The following is a 13,910-nucleotide window of genomic DNA, read 5'->3' on the forward strand; positions in this document are numbered from 1 at the left end:
ACACTCCACAAATATGTACTTGAAAAACGAACACGCAAAAAGGAAACATTCTGAACTATTTCCCGAAAGAAACCACGGACTGGTCCTGGCATTATTTCCGTACCTACAACGAATTCGGGAAGTGATCTTGACAGCCTCATTTGGATCACCGTGCGCAGAAATGGGTCGTTTGTATCTCGAAAGAAGGAGAATCTATTCACCAGTTGACGCAAGAAGAGGTGCGCCAACCCCAGACCACCATCCTTCACGCGCCGGAAGAGATTATCTCGGCTACATCGCTCCCAGCTTGATGCCCACACGAATACAGCGAACACGCGGTGCAGTTTCTGCACATTAATACGAGAGCACTGTAGTACCTGCATTACGTACCAGATCTTTGTCACGAGAAACATGTTGCACGCTGTAGCTCTCGCGAATATTGACAAGTAACAGGCGTTCCATCGGTCGGCTTTTTCTTTTAGTTGTTTTGTCCGCTCCTTCCAGTACTCGCTACTGTCCTTGTAGGCATCAAGGGGTGCTCCAAGGTACTTAACTGGCGTCGTGACCCAGTTTACGTTCGAAAAGTGGTCTGGTGTACACGCCCATCTTCCATGCCAAAACCCCAAACATTTCTGCCAGTTAACGTAGCTGTTAGTGACGTTACCAAACTTTTTGACGATATTAACAGTATTCAATACACTTTGTTTGTCCTTACAGCACACAGCCACATCGTCAGCGTATGCCAGTAGCTTCACTTCTGCTGATTGAAGACTAAACCCCTTAATACATTCATTTTCAATGATGGCCAGACATAGCGTTTCTATGTAGACACAAAACAGGAGTGGACTGAGTGGACAACCCTGGCGAACGGAGCGCTTCACGTTAATGGGGGCCCCCAACATCTGATTAATTATAAGTCTGGTATAGCAGCTCCGGTACGCCATGGTCACCCCTTCAGTGATTATGTGGCCAAAATTAACGTGTTCAAGGATGGTAAGCAATATGTCGTGAGAAACACAATCAAACGCCTTCTCCAAGTCTAGCTGGAGGATGGCTACTGCATCGCACATGGCGTCACAACACTCCAGCACACACTTCATTTTATGGATGTTAGTGAAAATGGTTCTTCCACGAATACCACACGTCTGGTGTGGGCCGACTACTTCCTGAATAACTGACTGGACACGTCGTGCCAACACCTTCATCAATATTTTGTAGTCACAGTTAGTAAGCGCTATGGGTCTGTAGGAGGAAAGTTGCTTGAGCTTTTCGGTCTCTTCTGTTTTCGGTATTAGTACTGTATGGGACTGGCCAAAGGATGGTGGAAGTATTTTCAGTTCATATGCTTCATTGAAAACTGCTGTTAAGATAGGAGCTAGGTGGCTTTTGAACGATTTGTACCATGCGGCACAAAGACCGTCTGGACCTGGCGACTTCCCAGGATTCAGGTCTTCGATGGCTTTCATCACTTCATGTTCTGTTAATGGTCGTTCTAAGGTTTCTTTAACCTCACTCGACAGCTGTGGGATTCGTTGCAAAAATAATTTCTTGAAATCGTGCATGTTGACAGGCCTGAATGTAAAAAGTTCTTTGTAATGCTCAAAGAAAGCACGCCCTATATTATTGTTATCCGTTAATACCACCCCTTCATATTCGATAGCCTCAATCTGCTTACGTCTCGAGTGCTTTTTTTCTAACCCCAGTGCTCTTTTCGTTGGCGTTTCCCCGCATGATAGCCTTTCTGCTCTGGCGCGCACTAGCGCACCTCGGAAGCGATCTTCGTCGAATACCTCGAGCTTCTTCTTAACGGCGCGCATATCTTGTTGATAGGCGCCAGGTTGCATGCATTCAAGCTTCGCAAATTTTTCTAGCAATGTTGTTAAATCCTTTTCTCTGGCCTTTTGTTCATATCGCAGTACGCTACTTCTTTCGATTGCCTTCAATTTAATGCTTTGCTTCAGCAACTCCCATTCCTCACCAAATTTCGTAGAACTGTCTGTTCCAAAAGAATTCAGAGCAGCCACTACATTTTCGTTAAAAGTTTCATCCCGTAACAGCTCTGCATTCAATTTCCACAGTTCCCAGACGAACTTGTTTCGTTCTTTCTTCCTGCCCACCGTGCATTTTACCAGGCAGTGGTCAGAATATGATATGGCCGTAACTGTGTAGCACTGGCATTTTTCAACTAAATCATATGAAAGATAGATACGGTCTAAGCGTGCGTGACTTGTACCCTGAAAGTGAGTGTAGCTTACGTCTCCGTGACCGCGAAAACATTCTGCGATATCTTCTAATTCGAATTCGTGTGTGATCTGCACCAGGATATCACTACTTTTGTCACAAACCACGCGACGCGTAGACCTATCCTCAGCTTTCAATACGCAGTTGAAGTCGCCTACACAGGCTATCATTTTTTGCACATGTAAATGATGCTTTAAACTCAAAAAAGAAATTTGCCCTCTCTTGCACAGTATTAGGCGCATAAATGCAAAACACGCGCCATTGGACATTACAATAGCTGAAGTCACAAAAGACAAGTCGACCAGAAGTACAGGAGAAGTAACCATCTATAACAAGACCAGGGAGCTTCCTCACGAACAGCACACACCCTGCCGAAGTCCCTAAGGCGTGGCTCACTACCGTATAGTAGTTATACGTGAACCTTTGCACCATGCTCCCGGTCTCCTCCTCGCCGTCTACCTTGGTTTCTTGCACGGCTAAAACGTCGAGGTCGTGGTCCACTAGTAGTCTGTAAACCTGACTCTGTTTCCTTTTGGCGGCCAGACCTCGAACGTTTAGCGTGCCGAGGCTAAGCGACGGGTTGGTAGCCATTATTGGTGAAAACCGGAGGGGAGAAGGCCCGGAGCATGGTGCTCACCTTAACGTCTAGCTGACCGCTAGACGCCTCCGTGGCCATCCGGCGGCCGTCGCCCGGGTTCCTCTTTGGTCGGCTTCGGGGTAAGCCTACGGTCAGTCTCCAGGTTCGGCTTGGGCTTGAGGGTGGAGCGCCTTCCAGGTAGCGTCTTAGCGGGTGGTGCCTCGGAGTCACCGCCGGCCTTTCCGTCGACTTTCTCCTCGTGCTGCAGGGATCTCTTGACCGGTGCCGAGACGGATTCGACGCGGGCGCTAGCAGGGGTCGCGTTGTCGTCCGCCTCTGCCTGCGTTGCATCCGTAGCTGGCTGGTGGCTCTCCTTTTCTTGCGGGGCCGTCTTCACGCTCTCGACTGTAGCTGCTGGTTCTTTGGGGGGAGGGATATTCCTTCCTCCTTCGGCTTGCTTGGTCGTCACGCCGGTTTCTGCCGCCACTTTGCCGTTTCCAGCTCCCGTGGCCGCTTCCTCCGCCTTGGTCACGTCCATTACATGGTCTAACGTCGACGACTCGCTCTCCGCCGAACCCGCGGCTACTGCGTATGAACGCACACAGTCCGCGTCGTTGTGTCCAAAAAGCCTGCACCGCGAGCAACGGGGAACCTTGCATTCACGACGAACGTGGCCAGAGCCCCGGCAGCGCAGGCACTGCATGGGACGTCCTGGGGCTACCACCAGCGCAAGCTCGCCGGCGACGCGGATCTGGTGGGGCAGGTCGTCGACTTTCATTCCTGCCTTCAGCTGCAGCAGCACTGCTCGGGTCGTCGAGCCCTTGTCGGAAACGCCATCCACTCGCCAGCGCTCCCGGGTCACTTCCGTCACCTTGCCGAAGGAGGCCAGCGCGGTCTTGACGTCTTCGTCGTCCACCCCATGCAGAAGCCAGTGGATACGAAGCTTCACCTGTTGTTCCTTGGGGTCGATGACCAGGCAGCGACGCCCCTTCACCTGCAGCTCCTTCAGGGCCGCCAGCTTTTCGGCAGCCTCGGCTGTCTTCATCGTCACCGCCCATACATGGTTGATTTGGTATGCTCCAAGGGCGACGACGCCAGAGAGCATACCAACAGCTTGAAGCGCGTCTCGAAAATCTTCTACACGAAACGGGCGAACACGAGCGTCGCCGTGTAAAAAAACTGTGTTCAAAACAATACGTCCTGTAGGTAGGCGAGGCAAAATTATCTGGTAATCTTTATCTTCTTCCGTCGAAAGCCTGTTGCCGCGGCTAACAGCCGCATATGCCGCTCCATTGGAGCCCATGATCCCGCGATCCGTTCAGCTCGGGAGCCGGAAGCAGAATGTCCTGACAGGACACGATTGAAGAGGAAAGTGGCACAGAGTGAACCGTACTTTAGCCTTGCGTATTCACAAAACAGGAAAAAGATGCAGCGCTACCTACTTTTTTCTTTTTACGTGGGTTGGCTCTGCAAAAAGGGATCGCTTGTCAGAAGTGGGATTCGAACCCACGCCCGGAAGACCGGACTGCGACCTGAACGCAGCGCCTTGGACCGCTCGGCCATCCTGACGGGATACGATTAAACAGGAAAGTGGGACAGAGTGAACCGTACTTGCGTATTCACAAAACAGGAAAATGATGCAGCGCTACCTACTTTTTTCTTTTTAAGTGGGTTGGCAGTGCAAAAAGGGAACGCTTGTCAGAAGTGGGATTCGAACCCACGCCCGGAAGACCGGACTGCGACCTGAACGCAGCGCCTTGGACCGCTCGGCCATCCTGACGGGACACTTTTTTTTTTCTTTATTGCCAGACCTCGACATATCACAACACAAATTCCTAAATGATATAAACAAAGACCAAAGAAGCAAAAAGGGATGAATACACAAACGGAACAAGGAACAGTAATATTTACATTCGCTGCCGTCCGCTACTGTGGCACGACGTTGTCGGATTAAAATTCCTTTAGTGCTGTAAGGGGTTCAACCCTCGACAGCCACTCAGGAACAGGCTGTTGCATCTTCATCACTTCCACATACCGTTGCATGGATTCACAAAAGTACAGACGCGCCGGTCGGGCATCCGGGTCACAATGGTAACCCGCCATTCTTGCGCGCCATAAACAGTGGAGGCCCGTAAGCATGATCAGGTCGTACGGGAAACCTTCGTCGTCATATACTGGCAGAAACCTGATTCCGTGGGGATCTATAGGTAGCTCCTTTTTTAGAGTCCTTTGTAACACGTCCCAGAAAAAGACCCCTTCCCAACAGTGGATGAAGACATGATCTATGGTTTCTGTTTTTTTACATATAAGGCAGTGGGTTCCCCATGACATGTAGAACCCACGTTGTTCAAGGAAGAATTTAACAGGTACAGTACCAGTGTGTAATTTAAAAAAGAACGATTTAGTGGCTGGTTGAACTGGCATCTTCTTAACCCCTTTCAATACATCTAGGCCTGGGCCTCCACTGTACGGGGCTCTGTACATAGGTACCAGCAAAACACTGTCACATAAATCACGATATAACTTTTTCCGTTTTACACTCCACAAATATGCACTTGAAAAACGAACACGCAAAAAGGAAACACTCTGAACTATTTCCCGAAAGAAACCACGGACTGGTCCTGGCATTATTTCCGTACCTACAACGAATTCGGGAAGTGATCTTGACAGCCTCATTTGGATCACCGTGCGCAGAAATGGGTCGTTTGTATCTCGAAAGAAGGAGAATCTATTCACCAGTTGACGCAAGAAGAGGTGCGCCAACCCCAGACCACCATCCTTCACGCGCCGGAAGAGATTATCTCGGCTACATCGCTCCCAGCTTGATGCCCACACGAATACAGCGAACACGCGGTGCAGTTTCTGCACATTAATACGAGAGCACTGTAGTACCTGCATTACGTACCAGATCTTTGTCACGAGAAACATGTTGCACGCTGTAGCTCTCGCGAATATTGACAAGTAACAGGCGTTCCATCGGTCGGCTTTTTCTTTTAGTTGTTTTGTCCGCTCCTTCCAGTACTCGCTACTGTCCTTGTAGGCATCAAGGGGTGCTCCAAGGTACTTCACTGGCGTCGTTACCCGTTTACGTTCGAAAAGTGGTCTGGTGTAGACGCCCATCTTCCATGCCAAAACCCCAAACATTTCTGCCAGTTAACGTAGCTGTTAGTGACGTTACCAAACTTTTTGACGATATTCACAGTATTCAATACACTTTGTTTGTCCTTACAGCACACAGCCACATCGTCAGCGTATGCCAGTAGCTTCACTTCTGCTGATTGAAGACTAAACCCTTTAATACATTCATTTTCAATGATGGCCAGACATAGCGTTTCTATGTAGACACAAAACAGGAGTGGACTGAGTGGACAACCCTGGCGAACGGAGCGCTTCACGTTAATGGGGGCCCCCAACATCTGATTAACTATAAGTCTGGTATAGCAGCTCCGGTACGCCATGGTCACCCCTTCAGTGATTATGTGGCCAAAATTAACGTGTTCAAGGATGGTAAGCAATATGTCGTGAGAAACACAATCAAACGCCTTCTCCAAGTCTAGCTGGAGGATGGCTACTGCATCGCACATGGCGTCACAACACTCCAGCACACACTTCATTTTATGGATGTTAGTGAAAATGGTTCTTCCACGAATACCACACGTCTGGTGTGGGCCGACTACTTCCTGAATAACTGACTGGACCCGTCGTGCCAACACCTTCATCAATATTTTGTAGTCGCAGTTAGTAAGCGCTATGGGTCTGTAGGAGGAAAGTTGCTTGAGCTTTTCGGTCTCTTCTGTTTTCGGTATTAGTACTGTATGGGACTGGCCAAAGGATGGTGGAAGTATTTTCAGTTCATATGCTTCCTTGAAAACTGCTGTTAAGATAGGAGCTAGGTGGCTTTTGAACGATTTGTACCATGCGGCACAAAGACCGTCTGGACCTGGCGACTTCCCAGGATTCAGGTCTTCGATGGCTTTCATCACTTCATGTTCTGTTAATGGTCGTTCTAAGGTTTCTTTAACCTCACTCGACAACTGTGGGATTCGTTGCAAAAATAATTTCTTGAAATCGTGCATGTTGACAGGCCTGAATGTAAAAAGTCCTTTGTAATGCTCAAAGAAAGCACGCCCTATATTATTGTTATCCGTTAATACCACCCCTTCATATTCGATAGCCTCAATCTGCTTACGTCTCGAGTGCTTTTTTTCTAACCCCAGTGCTCTTTTCGTTGGCGTTTCCCCGCATGATAGCCTTTCTGCTCTGGCGCGCACTAGCGCACCTCGGTAGCGATCTTCGTCGAATACCTCGAGCTTCTTCTTAACGGCGCGCATATCTTGTTGATAGGCGCCAGGTTGCATGCATTCAAGCTTCGCAAATTTTTCTAGCAATGTTGTTAAATCCTTTTCTCTGGCCTTTTGTTCATATCGCAGTACGCTACTTCTTTCGATTGCCTTCAATTTAATGCTTTGCTTCAGCAACTCCCATTCCTCACCAAATTTCGTAGAACTGTCTGTTCCAAAAGAATTCAGAGTAGCCACTACATTTTCGTTAAAAGTTTCATCCCGTAACAGCTCTGCATTCAATTTCCACAGTTCCCAGACGAACTTGTTTCGTTCTTTCTTCCTGCCCACCGTGCATTTTACCAGGAAGTGGTCAGAATATGATATGGCCGTAACTGTGTAGCACTGGCATTTTTCAACTAAATCATATGAAAGATAGATACGGTCTAAGCGTGCGTGACTTGTGCCCTGAAAGTGAGTGTAGCTTACGTCTCCGTGACCGCGAAAACATTCTGCGATATCTTCTAATTCGAATTCGTGTGTGATCTGCGCCAGGATATCACTACTTTTGTCACAAACCACGCGACGCGTAGACCTATCCTCAGCTTTCAATACGCAGTTGAAGTCGCCTACACAGGCTATCATTTTTTGCACATGTAAATGATGCTTTAAACTCAAAAAGAAATTTGCCCTCTCTTGCACAGTATTAGGCGCATAAATGCAAAACACACGCCATTGGACATTACAATAGCTGAAGTCACAAAAGACAAGTCGACCAGAAGTACAGGAGAAGTAACCATCTATAACAAGACCAGGGAGCTTCCTCACGAACAGCACACACCCTGCCGAAGTCCCTAAGGCGTGGCTCACTACCGTATAGTAGTTATACGTGAACCTTTGCACCATGCTCCCGGTCTCCTCCTCGCCGTCTACCTTGGTTTCTTGCACGGCTAAAACGTCGAGGTCGTGGTCCACTAGTAGTCTGTAAACCTGACTCTGTTTCCTTTTGGCGGCCAGACCTCGAACGTTTAGCGTGCCGAGGCTAAGCGACGGGTTGGTAGCCATTATTGGTGAAAACCGGAGGGGAGAAGGCCCGGAGCATGGTGCTCACCTTAACGTCTAGCTGACCGCTAGACGCCTCCGTGGCCATCCGGCGGCCGTCGCCCGGGTTCCTCTTTGGTCGGCTTCGGGGTAAGCCTACGGTCAGTCTCCAAGTTCGGCTTAGGCTTGAGGGTGGAGCGCCTTCCAGGTAGCGTCTTAGCGGGTGGTGCCTCGGAGTCACCGCCAGCCTTTCCGTCGACTTTCTCCTCGTGCTGCAGGGATCTCTTGACCGGTGCCGAGACGGATTCGACGCGGGCGCTAGCAGGGGTCGCGTTGTCGTCCGCCTCTGCCTGCGTTGCATCCGTAGCTGGCTGGTGGCTCTCATTTTCATGCGGGGCCGTCTTCACGCTCTCGACTGTAGCTGCTGGTTCTTTCGGGGGAGGGATATTCCTTCCTCCTTCGGCTTGCTTGGTCGTCACGCCGGTTTCTGCCGCCACTTTGCCGTTTCCAGCTCCCGTGACCGCTTCCTCCGCCTTGGTCACGTCCATTACATGGTCTAACGTCGACGGCTCGCTCTTCGCCGGACCCGCGGCTACTGCGTATGAACGCACACAGTCCGCGTCGTTGTGTCCAAAAAGCCTGCACCGCGAGCAACGGGGAACCTTGCATTCACGACGAACGTGGCCAGAGCCTCGGCAGCGCAGGCACTGCATGGGACGTCCTGGGGCTACCACCAGCGCAAGCTCGCCGGCGACACGGATCTGGTGGGGCAGGTCGTCGACTTTCATTCCTGCCTTCAGCTGCAGCAGCACTGCTCGGGTCGTCGAGCCCTTGTCGGAAACGCCATCCACTCGCCAGCGCTCCCGGGTCACTTCCGTCACCTTGCCGAAGGAGGCCAGCGCGGTCTTGACGTCTTCGTCGTCCACCCCATGCAGAAGCCAGTGGATACGAAGCTTCACCTGTTGTTCCTTGGGGTCGATGACCAGGCAGCGACGCCCCTTCACCTGCAGCTCCTTCAGGGCCGCCAGCTTTTCGGCAGCCTCGGCTGTCTTCATCGTCACCGCCCATACATGGTTGATTTGGTATGCTCCAAGGGCGACGACGCCAGAGAGCATACCAACAGCTTGAAGCGCGTCTCGAAAATCTTCTACACGAAACGGGCGAACACGAGCGTCGCCGTGCAAAAAAACTGTGTTCAAAACAATACGTCCTGTAGGTAGGCGAGGCAAAATTATCTGGTAATCTTTATCTTCTTCCGTCGAAAGCCTGTTGCCGCGGCTAACAGCCGCATATGCCGCTCCATTGGAGCCCACGATCCCGCGATCCGTTCAGGTCGGGAGCCGGAAGCAGAATGATCCTGACGGGACACGATTGAAGAGGAAAGTGGCACATAGTGAACCGTACTTTAGCCTTGCTTATCCACAAAACAGGAAAACGAGAGAGACGTAGCGCTACCTACTTTATTTTTTTTTTATCGTGGGTTGGCACTGCAAAAAGGAAACCCTTGTCAGAAGTGGGATTCGAACCCACGCCCGGAAGACCGGACTGCGACCTGAACGCAACGCCTTGGACCGCTCGGCCATCCTGACGGGACACGATTAAACGAGAAAGTGGGACAGAGTGAACCGTACTTTAGCCTTGCCTATTCACAAAACAGGAAAAAGATGCAGCGCTACCTACTTTTTTCTTTTTACGTGGGTTGGCACTGCAAAAAAGGAATGCCTGTCAGAAGTGGGATTCGAACCCACGCCCGGAAGACCGGACTGCGACCTGAACGCAGCGCCTTGGACCGCTCGGCCATCCTGACGGGACACGATTGAAGAGGAAAGTGGCACAGAGTGAACCGTACTTTAGCCTTGCGTATTCACAAAACAGGAAAAAGATGCAGCGCTACCTACTTTTTTCTTTTTACGTGGGTTGACACTGCAAAAAGGGAACGCTTGTCAGAAGTGGGATTCGAACCCACACCCGGAAGACCGGACTGCGACCTGAACGCAACGCCTTCGACCGCTCGGCCATCCTGACGAGACACGATTAAACAGGAAAGTGGGACAGAGTGAACCGTACTTGCGTATTCACAATACAGGAAAAAGATGCAGCGCTACCTACTTTTTTCTTTTTACGTGGGTTGACACTGCAAAAAGGTAACGCTTGTCAGAAGTGGGATTCGAACCCACGCCCGGAAGACCGGACTGCGACCTGAACGCAGCGCCTTGGACCGCTCGGCCATCCTGACGGGACACGATTAAACAGGAAAGTGGGACAGAGTGAACCGTACTTGCGTATTCACAATACAGGAAAAAGATGCAGCGCTACCTACTTTTTTTTTTTACCTGGGTTGGCACTTCAAAAAAGGAATGCTTGTCTGAAGTGGCATTCGAACCCACGCCAGGAAGACCGGACTGCGACCTGAACGCAGCGCCTTGGACCGCTCGGCCATCCTGACGGGACACGATTGAAGAGGAAAGTGGCACAGAGTGAACCGTACTTTAGCCTTGCGTATTCACAAAACAGGAAAGCGAGAGAGATGCAGCGCTACCTACTTTTTTCTTTTTACGTGGGTTGGCACTGCAAAAAGGGAACGCTTGTCAGAAGTGGGATTCGAACCCACGCCCGGAAGACCGGACTGCGACCTGAACGCAGCGCCTTGGACCGCTCGGCCATCCTGACAGGACACGATTAAACAGGAAAGTGGGACAGAGTGAACCGTACTTGCGTATTCACAAAACAGGAAAATGATGCAGCGCTACCTACTTTTTTCTTTTTACCTGGGTTGGCACTGCAAAAAAGGAATGCTTGTCTGAAGTGGGATTCGAACCCACGCCCGGAAGACCGGACTGCGACCTGAACGCAGCGCCTTGGACCGCTCGGCCATCCTGACGGGACACGATTGAACAAGAAAGTGGGACAGAGTGAACCGTACTTTAGCCTTGCCTATTCAGAAAACAGGAAAAAGATGCAGCGCTACCTACTTTTTTCTTTTTGCGTGGGTTGGCACTGCAAAAAAGGAATGCTTGTCAGAAGTGGGATTCGAACCTGCGCCAGGAAGACCGGACTGCGACTTGAACGCAGCGCCTTGGACCGCTCGGCCATCCTGACGGGACACGATTGAAGAGGAAAGTGGCACAGAGTGAACCGTACTTTAGCCTTGCGTATTCACAAAACAGGAAAACGAGAGAGATGCAGCGCTACCTACTTGTTTCTTTTTACGTGGGTTGGCACTGCAAAAAGGGAACGCTTGTCAGAAGTGGGATTCGAACCCACGCCCGTAAGACCGGACCGCGACCTGAACGCAGCGCCTTGGACCGCTCGGCCATCCCTTTTTTTTTTCTTTATTGCCAGTCCTCGACATAACACAACACAAATTCCTAAATGATATAAACAAAGACCAAAGAAGCAAAAAGGGATGAATACACAAACGGAACAAGGAACAGTAATATTTACATTCGCTGCCGTCCGCTACTGTGGCACGGCGTTGTCGGATTAAAATTCCTTTAGTGCTGTAAGGGGTTCAACCTTCGACAGCCACTCAGGAACAGGCTGTTGCATCTTGATCACTTCCACATACCGTTGCATGGATTCACAAAAGTACAGACGCGCCGGTCGGGCATCCGGGTCACAATGGTAACCCGCCATTCTTGCGCGCCATAAACTGTGGAGGCCCGTAAGCATGATCAGGTCGTACGGGAAACCTTCGTCGTCATATACTGGCAGAAACCTGATTCCGTGGGGATCTATAGGTAGCTCCTTTTTTAGAGTCCTTTGTAGCACGTCCCAGAAAAAGACCCCTTCCCAACAGTGGATGAAGACGTGATCTATGCTTTCTGTTTTTTTACATATAAGGCAGTGGGTTCCCCATGGCATGTAGAACCCACGTTGTTCAAGGAAGATTTTAACAGGTACAGTACCAGTGTGTAATTTAAAAAAGAACGATTTAGTGGCTGGTTGAACTGGCATCTTCTTCACCCTTTTCAATGCATCTAGGCCTGGGCCTCCACTGTACGGGGCTCTGTACATAGGTACCAGCAAAACACTGTCACATAAATCACGATATCCACAAATATGCACTTGAAAAACGAACACGCAAAAAGGAAACACTCTGAACTATTTCCCGAAAGAAACCACGGACTGGTCCTGGCATTATTTCCGTACCTACAACGAATTCGGGAAGTGATCTTGACAGCCTCATTTGGATCACCGTGCGCAGAAATGGGTCGTTTGTATCTCGAAAGAAGCAGAATCTATTCACCAGTTGACGCAAGAAGAGGTGCGCCAACCCCAGACCACCATCCTTCACGCGCCGGAAGAGATTATCTCGGCTACATCGCTCCCAGCTTGATGCCCACACGAATACAGCGAACACGCGGTGCAGTTTCTGCACATTAATACAAGAGCACTGTAGTACCTGCATTACGTACCAGATCTTTGTCACGAGAAACATGTTGCACGCTGTAGCTCTCGCGAATATTGATAGGTAACAGGCGTTCCATCGGTCGGCTTTTTCTTTTAGTTGTTTTGTCCGCTCCTTCCAGTACTCGCTACTGTCCTTGTAGGCATCAAGGGGTGCTCCAAGGTACTTAACTGGCGTCGTGACCCAGTTTACGTTCGAAAAGTGGTCTGGTGTAGACGCCCATCTTCCATGCCAAAACCCCAAACATTTCTGCCAGTTAACGTAGCTTTTAGTGACGTTACCAAACTTTTTGACGATATTAACAGTATTCAATACACTTTGTTTGTCCTTACAGCACACAGCCACATCGTCAGCGTATGCCAGTAGCTTCACTTCTGCTGATTTAAGACTAAACCCCTTAATACGTTCATTTTCAATGATGGCCAGACATAGCGTTTCTATGTAGACACAAAACAGGAGTGGACTGAGTGGACAACCCTGGCGAACGGAGCGCTTCACGTTAATGGGGGCCCCCAACATCTGATTAATTATAAGTCTGGTATAGCAGCTCCGGTACGCCATGGTCACCCCTTCAGTGATTATGTGGCCAAAATTAACGTGTTCAAGGATGGTAAGCAATATGTCGTGAGAAACACAATCAAACGCCTTCTCCAAGTCTAGCTGGAGGATGGCTACTGCATCGCACATGGCGTCACAACACTCCAGCACACACTTCATTTTATGGATGTTAGTGAAAATGGTTCTTCCACGAATACCACACGTCTGGTGTGGGCCGACTACTTCCTGAATAACTGACTGGACCCGTCGTGCCAACACCTTCATCAATATTTTGTAGTCACAGTTAGTAAGCGCTATGGGTCTGTAGGAGGAAAGTTGCTTGAGCTTTTCGGTCTCTTCTGTTTTCGGTATTAGTACTGTATGGGACTGGCCAAAGGATGGTGGAAGTATTTTCAGTTCATATGCTTCATTGAAAACTGCTGTTAAGATAGGAGCTAGGTGGCTTTTGAACGATTTGTACCATGCGGCACAAAGACCGTCTGGACCTGGCGACTTCCCAGGATTCAGGTCTTCGATGGCTTTCATCACTTCATGTTCTGTTAATGGTCGTTCTAAGGTTTCTTTAACCTCACTCGACAGCTGTGGGATTCGTTGCAAAAATAATTTCTTGAAATCGTGCATGTTGACAGGCCTGAATGTAAAAAGTTCTTTGTAATGCTCAAAGAAAGCACGCCCTATATTATTGTTATCCGTTAATACCACCCCTTCATATTCGATAGCCTCAATCTGCTTACGTCTCGAGTGCTTTTTTTCTAACCCCAGTGCTCTTTTCGTTGGCGTTTCCCCGCATGATAGCCTTTCTGCTCTGGCGCGCACTAGCGCA

At 49.7% G+C, this 13,910-nt stretch overlaps 8 non-coding genes across 8 annotated transcripts; all 8 read right to left on the reverse strand.

Moving 5' to 3' along the window:
• Positions 1-4,282: 4,282 nt before the first annotated feature.
• TRNAL-CAG (transfer RNA leucine (anticodon CAG)) lies at positions 4,283-4,366 on the reverse strand. The gene has a single exon. It is a non-coding gene; the product is annotated as a tRNA-Leu (tRNA).
• Positions 4,367-4,493: 127 nt separating this feature from the next.
• Positions 4,494-4,577, reverse strand: TRNAL-CAG (transfer RNA leucine (anticodon CAG)). Its single transcript has one exon. It is a non-coding gene; the product is annotated as a tRNA-Leu (tRNA).
• Positions 4,578-9,623: 5,046 nt separating this feature from the next.
• TRNAL-CAG (transfer RNA leucine (anticodon CAG)) lies at positions 9,624-9,707 on the reverse strand. The gene has a single exon. It is a non-coding gene; the product is annotated as a tRNA-Leu (tRNA).
• A 134-nt stretch (positions 9,708-9,841) lies between these two features.
• On the reverse strand, positions 9,842-9,925 carry TRNAL-CAG (transfer RNA leucine (anticodon CAG)). The gene has a single exon. It is a non-coding gene; the product is annotated as a tRNA-Leu (tRNA).
• Positions 9,926-10,059: 134 nt separating this feature from the next.
• TRNAL-CAG (transfer RNA leucine (anticodon CAG)) lies at positions 10,060-10,143 on the reverse strand. Its single transcript has one exon. It is a non-coding gene; the product is annotated as a tRNA-Leu (tRNA).
• A 127-nt stretch (positions 10,144-10,270) lies between these two features.
• On the reverse strand, positions 10,271-10,354 carry TRNAL-CAG (transfer RNA leucine (anticodon CAG)). Its single transcript has one exon. It is a non-coding gene; the product is annotated as a tRNA-Leu (tRNA).
• A 350-nt stretch (positions 10,355-10,704) lies between these two features.
• On the reverse strand, positions 10,705-10,788 carry TRNAL-CAG (transfer RNA leucine (anticodon CAG)). The gene has a single exon. It is a non-coding gene; the product is annotated as a tRNA-Leu (tRNA).
• Positions 10,789-10,915: 127 nt separating this feature from the next.
• Positions 10,916-10,999, reverse strand: TRNAL-CAG (transfer RNA leucine (anticodon CAG)). Its single transcript has one exon. It is a non-coding gene; the product is annotated as a tRNA-Leu (tRNA).
• Between the last annotated feature and the right edge of the window lie 2,911 nt (positions 11,000-13,910).

The sequence above is a fragment of the Dermacentor variabilis genome, chromosome 11 (genome assembly GCF_050947875.1).
Source record: "Dermacentor variabilis isolate Ectoservices chromosome 11, ASM5094787v1, whole genome shotgun sequence".
Classification (NCBI taxonomy): Eukaryota; Metazoa; Arthropoda; class Arachnida; order Ixodida; family Ixodidae; genus Dermacentor; species Dermacentor variabilis.